The sequence below is a fragment of the Arachis ipaensis genome, chromosome B6, assembly GCF_059453495.1.
Source record: "Arachis ipaensis isolate K30076 ecotype BB chromosome B6, ASM5945349v1, whole genome shotgun sequence".
In the NCBI taxonomy this organism is placed as follows: domain Eukaryota; kingdom Viridiplantae; phylum Streptophyta; class Magnoliopsida; order Fabales; family Fabaceae; genus Arachis; species Arachis ipaensis.
Genome location: NC_142441.1, coordinates 124383921 through 124391436, shown reverse-complemented (window position 1 = coordinate 124391436; position 7516 = coordinate 124383921). Strand labels below are relative to the sequence as shown.

The 7516-nt window shown below is 30.4% G+C and overlaps 1 pseudogene; it reads left to right on the top strand.

The window, feature by feature from the left end:
• The first annotated feature begins 4722 nt into the window (after positions 1-4722).
• LOC107647248 (protein FAR1-RELATED SEQUENCE 5-like) lies at positions 4723-5785 on the top strand (annotated as a pseudogene).
• The last annotated feature ends 1731 nt before the right edge of the window (positions 5786-7516 follow it).

Below are 7516 nucleotides of genomic sequence, written 5' to 3'. Positions count from 1 at the left end.
GATTAAATGTTCTTATATTTAGTACTTTTTTTTTGGCACTTCCTCCTAGTTAAAAATATAATCATTATAATTTTTTAGTTATTATTGCTAGGGGTGTTTACAGATGGGATATGGCTGAAATTTCGATCCAATCCGTGCTAAACTCATTAGATCAAATTCGATATTCGCACTTTTTATGTTTGGATCAGATATCAAATATATCTATAAAATAAAAAATATTAAAAAATTTTATTTTTATAAAAAAAGTCAATAATTTTTTTTGTTTACTTTTGTAAACATATTTACTTCTATCTGATTAGAGTGTAGATCCGATTCGATCCAATCCGATCATCTTACAGATCAGATCTTATCCTCAAATTACAGATCAGATACGGATAAATACTGTGGATTTATATGGATATGATCTAATCTATGAACACCCCTAACTACTACTATAGGTTCATTGTTGCAAAAGGATGCTTCTTTTATTATAAACCATTATTAGATCTTAATTACCATTAAAACAACTTAATTGTCAACAAAGAGATAATATTTATTGGTCTCTAAAATTATGTTCGTATTTGAATCCATAGTTGTAAAAACCGAACTGAATCAGCTGGTTCGACCGGAAAACTAGTGAACCGGACTAAAACCGAACCCTAGTTTGGTTCGGTTTACTCCTTGGACCGTTTAAGGAATAAAACCAGTGTGAAACGATAAAAACCGGTGCAAACCGGTCTAACCGAACTGGTCTGCTTGAAAAATTTTTTAAAATGTCTCCACAAGGTCTTGAACCAAGAAGCTTGGAGCAAAAGCAACCTCTACTTGCCACTTAGCCATTGCACTTCTAAGTATTATATTTGACAAATACTAATTATATAGTATACATAAATATCTAATTTAATTTAATTTTTATTTTTTCTATTTTTAAAATTAATTATATTTTAATTATATACCATTATTAATATAAATATAAATTTTACTAAAAATTTATTAATTTACTTGATCTATTTTATTGCTAGTATTGTGATTAAGGTTATTTATTTTGATGTTAGTATTAAAATCTACTGATATTATAGTTAGATGATAGGCTTTGTGAATTAATTATTTTTTATTATGTCAAAATAAGATACTATTGTAGTATTAAAATTTTATGATTTTTTTATATTAGTTATTTTTAGAAGTTGAGACTTGATTCTTCATAAAATGTTAGTGAAGATATGTATTTCAAATTTTAATTTTAAGTTTTTAACTATTTTATATTTTATATTTACGTGAGACCGGTTTTATCGGTTCAACCAGTGATTTATCGGTTGAACCAATAAACCAGTGAACCAGTAGCTTGATCGGTTCGATCACTGGTTCGGTTCTAACAACTATGTTTCAATCTAATTTCAAAAATTTCGATTTACTCAATTTAGTCTCCCAACTTAATAGTTATGGCTTACATTGGTTCTTAATCTTATTTTTGTCACTGTCTCACAAAATCGTTAACGACATGCTGAGATAGACTAACGACTATTACATTATACATTCTAGCGACTGTTTGATGTGATAATTGAAATTTTTTTTACCTTATTTTTTTTCAACTAAACACTTAAAACCCTAATATGAGTCACGGATACCTAAGTTAAAAAATTAAACTAAATAAATTGAAACTTTAAAAATCAAATTAAAGTTCGAATATAACTTCAAAACAGAACTTTAACTTATGTAGTGATTAATTTAAATGATAATCAAATAAATCAAAATTCAACATAATTTTTATCAATATTTTCAAATTCGAAATTTCTATACCAAAATTAACTAGGATTTTTTTTAAATTAAAAATTTAATGAAATAGTGACTTTAATTATCTTAACCAATGTCCTAATTAATTACTTTTATGTCTTAAAAAAACTGTATATGAGAAGAAAATAATTAATTTGTCTACTTTAATAAATAGTTATTTTACTAAAATGAAAGAAACTATTTTTTTAGAATTTTTTAAGAACTAATTAATATTATATATATTTTGTTATACTACATTTAGTTATAAAAATTTTATTTATTTTTAATGCTTATATTAAAAATAAAAAAAATAAATTAGTGAATCTTAATATATAATATAATAATAATATAGTAATTATTTTATATATTGTACGAATATAAATTAATTATTTTTTTATTTATAAAAATTTTAAGAGTTTGTTATATATATATATATATATATATATATATATATATATATATATATATATTATATTATGAATGTGATATATTTTTTTATGTAAATAATCTTTTAAAAAAATTTAATAGTTAATTTATTATCTTTTTGTTTTAGTCCAAATTAAATATTTTTTATTGTTTCTGGAAAGAAAATCTTTTGAAGAATTTAATAATATGTGATGAGAAATACCGAATAAATTATATAGAAATCAATTAAAATATAACATGAAAACATCTTTAAAAAAAGATGTTTTAGGCGTCTTTATCTAAGTGGGCTCCTAAATAAGTTAAGCACTAAGTATGGTAATCAATCAATAATAATTCATAATTTTTCATTCACCACATTCGAGCGTTATCGTCAAATCTCTCTTTCTCTTGTTTCCTTTACGATGTTATTTTGTAATAGAAAACAAAGGGTCAAAAACAAAATATTTATTTACAATCCTAAACGCAAAAGAACGTTATTACAAAAAAAGTGAACAAAATTATATTTTTTTGCATATAAGATTGTAAATATATTTTTTAACATTTATTTATGTAATTAACGGATAAAAGTGGCTTTTAAACTACTTATAAGAGATTTCAGGTTATAATAACGTGTATCAAATATAAAAACTAATTAGAAATGAACAAAAGTACTCATGTTTCTTTTACATATTATTATTATTAAAACTAGATACGACTGAGTATTTTTTATACATAAGTCTTACATTTTTTTTTCTGTCTCCAGAAGTCTGAAATTTTGTTATTCTCTCGGGCAAAATTTTTTCGTGTGATATTAATTTTTTTATATATAATTTTTTTTATTAGTCTTATGCAAAATTTTTTTTTTTGACAAAATAATGACCGATCTCTAAATCTTCAAATTATTCAAGCTTTGATATCATGTTATGAAATTAATTTTTTCAAAAATTTTACCTAATAAAAAAAGATAATAAATAATTATATATCTAATAAATAATTATATATCAATGAATAACTATATATCTAATATCCTTAAATACACACCATAACTGATATAATCATTACGGTACCCTACGAATTCGAGAAAAAAAAAAGAAAATTAATTAATATCTCAAAAGAAAAGTATACAAAGTTACAAAAGCAAAATGACAACAATAATATATAAGGCAAGAGTATAGTATAATAATGCCAATAAAAGGCTAACAATATAATAATATTAAATAATGATACTTTCAATTGTATATACGGCATAAAAATCATAAATTTATGATATACAATTTAACTTAGACATTCATAATAATAATTATTAAATACACATCAATTTGAGATAATATATTAAAAAACAAGATCAATCTAATATGTTGACTAAATAAATATGTTTTCAAAAGTCAGAACCCAACTCTTCAACAATAATCATCTTTACTAAAATCATACATAAAATAAAAGTTTAATTATTTTATTAGTTCTATAATTTTACCAAATTTTTAATTAAATTTTTATATTTTTTTTAATTAGATTTTTACACTGCTTTTAATTTTATAATTACGTCATTTTCATGTTAAAAATATTAAAATTAATATAATATTTTTACCAAAATACATGCGGTCAAAGATTTAATTAAGTATTTATCAAAATACCTTCAATTTGCGAAGAAATATTCAGTTAACTCTAATATTTTTTACACTAAAAAGGACTTAATTATAAAATTAAAGCATTGTAGGAATCCAATTGAAAGAAAAAAAAAGTATAGAAACCTAACTAAAAATTTGGTGAAACTATAGAAACCATCAGAATAATTAAACCAAAAATAAAAACATTGAAATATCCATCCTCAAACCCAACATAACCTAATAGGAATTCATTAACTGGCAAAATACGAACCCATTATATCTAATCCACAAGCTGTTTCCCAACTACTAGTATACTTTCACGTTTTGTCACCAAAAAGAAGAACACAATATTAGATTGTGTAGTTCTAGGTGGGTAGGGGGATTTTGGTTTGGGGTGAGTTATAGCCTACACCCGCCAATATGAGGAGAAGGATGCATTGGTCACCTCTGACACAGGTTTCTGCTTTGGTATTAGGTCTTTAGGTGTTTTACAGCATTGCCTACACACTACTGCATATAATGTTATGGCACCTATAATTCAACATATTTCATTCGAACCCTCGTGTATATAGTTGGGCTGTTTACCGAAGTTAGCCCAAGAATTAAAGAATGGGTTGTTGACAAAAAGCGTCGACCATAAGGCGCCGTCTCAAGAAATCACCATTAGCAAGATTGCAAGTTAGTAAGTTACTGTGAAACCCTAAATGGCCTGGATCTAGAGTAAGGAGTCTCTGTCGCTGTTGGGGAGGAGCCAAGGATATTGTTCAGAATCTAATTTCTGGTGGGAACAAGGTAGACAAAGGGTATTGTCACGTTTGGTGGTTTGCAGATTTTTCTTTGGCAATCGCAAATTGTAGAGCAGAACAGACGATGGTAGTGTCTTGGCAAATTTTTGTTACACAGCATTATGCCTTATCAAAAAACTTTTTATTCTGTGAATACTTGTTCTACACAAGCCTGCATGGAGGGGGAATCGGCGATGAACCAATCTTATGGGTCATTGTGTGCTAAAGAGGAGGGAAGCGATGCCTTGGGTCCTAGTGGTGACGAATGTGGTGACGAATTTCAGGATGGGGGATTAGGGGTGGAGTCAGAGGCACATGAGTATTTCGGGGACAACTTCTACAACAACTGGGGGGAGAGAGCCGTCGACGGTATTGCAGAGTTGGGGTGTATTAATTTCAAAGAACTACAAGTGAGATTATGATGTTTCATTTTCCGGATCATTCAGTTGCATTCTTGTTTTACAGTTTGTATGCAAAATGAATGGTTTTACTGTGAGGAAGAATAAGATTTGGCGAAATATGAAGAGTGAGGTTACACAACAAGAATTTGTATGTTTTTGGCAAGGGTTCAAAGATATGGGATCCGTTAACGACGGCCTGAGATGGAAACGTGAGCCAAATGCGGAGACTAGATGCGGTTGTGAGGCAGAAACGCGAGTTCGCGTGCACTCAAAAAGTGGTAGATGGATAATGTCGTACTTTTAGGAAGTTCAAAACCACGAACTGCTGGAGGATAGACTGATCTTTATGCTACCGGGGAATAGGAAAATAGATGCAACCCCCATGGAACAAATGAATATGATGCTGAAAGTTAGGATTAAAATGCCACATATTTATTCATCTTTTGTGCACACTGCCGAGGGATTCCAAAACGTTCTGTTTCTAAAGAGAGATATGTATAACCAGATAGGCAAGGAATGGAGGCTTATAGGTGGTGATGTGATGTCTTGCCTTAAGTTCTTAGAATCAACGCCGCAAGAGAATCCAAGAATGTATGTGAGTTACTTGGCGGACAAGGATGGTCGTCTGGTACACCTGTTTTGGTCGGATAATTATAGTCAGCTGGATTATCGTTTGTTTGGGTATGTCGTCGCATTTGATGTGACATATCGGAAGAATAAGTATATGTATCCACTGGTTGTGTTTTCCGGAATCAATCACCATAACCAAACAATTATGTTTGCTGCTGTGCTAGTGGCAAATGAGAATGATCAGACTTACACCTGGTTGCTTCAATAGTTCCTAGACGCCATGAAGGGTAAAACACCTGGGTGTGTCATAACAGATGGACATGAAGCGATGAGAAAGGCAATCGAAGCGGTGTTTTTTGGCGCTTATCATCATTTTTGTGTGTGGCACCTACTGATGAATGCCACTTCTAACCTAAGCAACCCCACCTTTACTTCTGAATTTAAGAAATGCATGTTGTTCAATTATGAGGTTACCGAGTTTGAAGATCATTGGCATTATATGGTTGATGCACTCGGTCTATCAGATAATCAATCGGTTTTTGACTTTTACTCTAGGAGAAATATGTGGGCAACTGCACATATACATGGCCACTTTTTGGGGGTTTTCGTACAACGTCTAGATGCAAAGGGTTGCACTCAATGTTTGGTAAATTTGTCCACTCTTGGCATAATTTGAGGGACTTTATTGAATAGTTTATGCATTGTGATAAACCCATATTTTATGATATATATATATTGTGCTCAATTTAAGTGATTTATTCAACCCTTCACCCACTTATTCATGTAAATTGCATGGTTTTACTTTCTCTTCCTTATTATGTGATATATGTGAAATACATGTTTCCTATGCTTTGAAATTATTTATTTTAATTACCCTTTATTACCATTCGATGCTGTAATTTGTGTGTTGAGAAGTTTCAGATCTTCTAAGGCAGGAATGACTTAAAGGATGGAAAGGAAACATACAAAAATGGAAGGAAAGCACAAAATGGAGTTTTTGAAGAAACTGGCAGCGACGCGAACGCATGGACGACGCAGTCGCATGCCCAGCGCGAAAAGGCAGCGACGCGAACGCGTGACTGACGCGGACGCGCGCCATGAGCAGAACACAGATGACGCGTACGCGACCGAAGCGAACGCATGACAAGGAAAACTCTAGATGACGCGACCGCGTGACCCACGTGGACGCGTGACAGACGCCACGCACCAGAAATTACAGAAAACGCTCCCAGCGATTTCTGAAACCCTTTTTGGCCCAGATCCAAGTCCAGAAGGCACAGATTAGAGGTCATAAAGTGGGGAAATGCATCCATTCATTATCATGTCTTCAATTATTTACTTTTCATAGTTTAGATGTAGTTTTTAGAGAGAGGGGTTCTCTCCTCTCTCTTAGGTTTTTAGGATTAGGATTCCTCTTAAAGGATTTAGAATTTCAACTCTTCATCAGGTTCAATATTCCTTTTACTTTATATTTCTCTTTTACTTTCAGATATTTTGATGCTATCCTTTAATTACTTATGTTGCCAGATTGGCTTATGAACTCTTTATGTTTAAATTGATTTTCTCTTATTAATGCAATTGAGGTATTTCAGATTTATGATTCTTATTTAGCTTTTTATGTTATTGGCTTTAATTGATTAATTGGAAGCTCTTGAGTTATCAACTATCCGTGATTGGTTGTTATGTCGGCTAAATTGACTGATATTCCACTAACTCTAGTCTTTCCTTAGGAGTTGGCTAGGACTTGGAAATCTAACTAATTAGTTCACTTGACTTTCCCTTGCTTTCATAAGGGTTAACTAAGTGGGATTAACTTTCATTCTCATAGGAGTAACTAGGATAGGACTTCCGAATTTTCATACCTTGCCAAGAGTTTATTTTATAGTTATTTATTTATTTTGCTTGTCATTCAATTTACTTGTTCCTTACTTTCAAAACCCCCAATTTACAAAACTCATAACCAATAATAAGAACACCTCCCTGCATTTTCTTGAGAAGA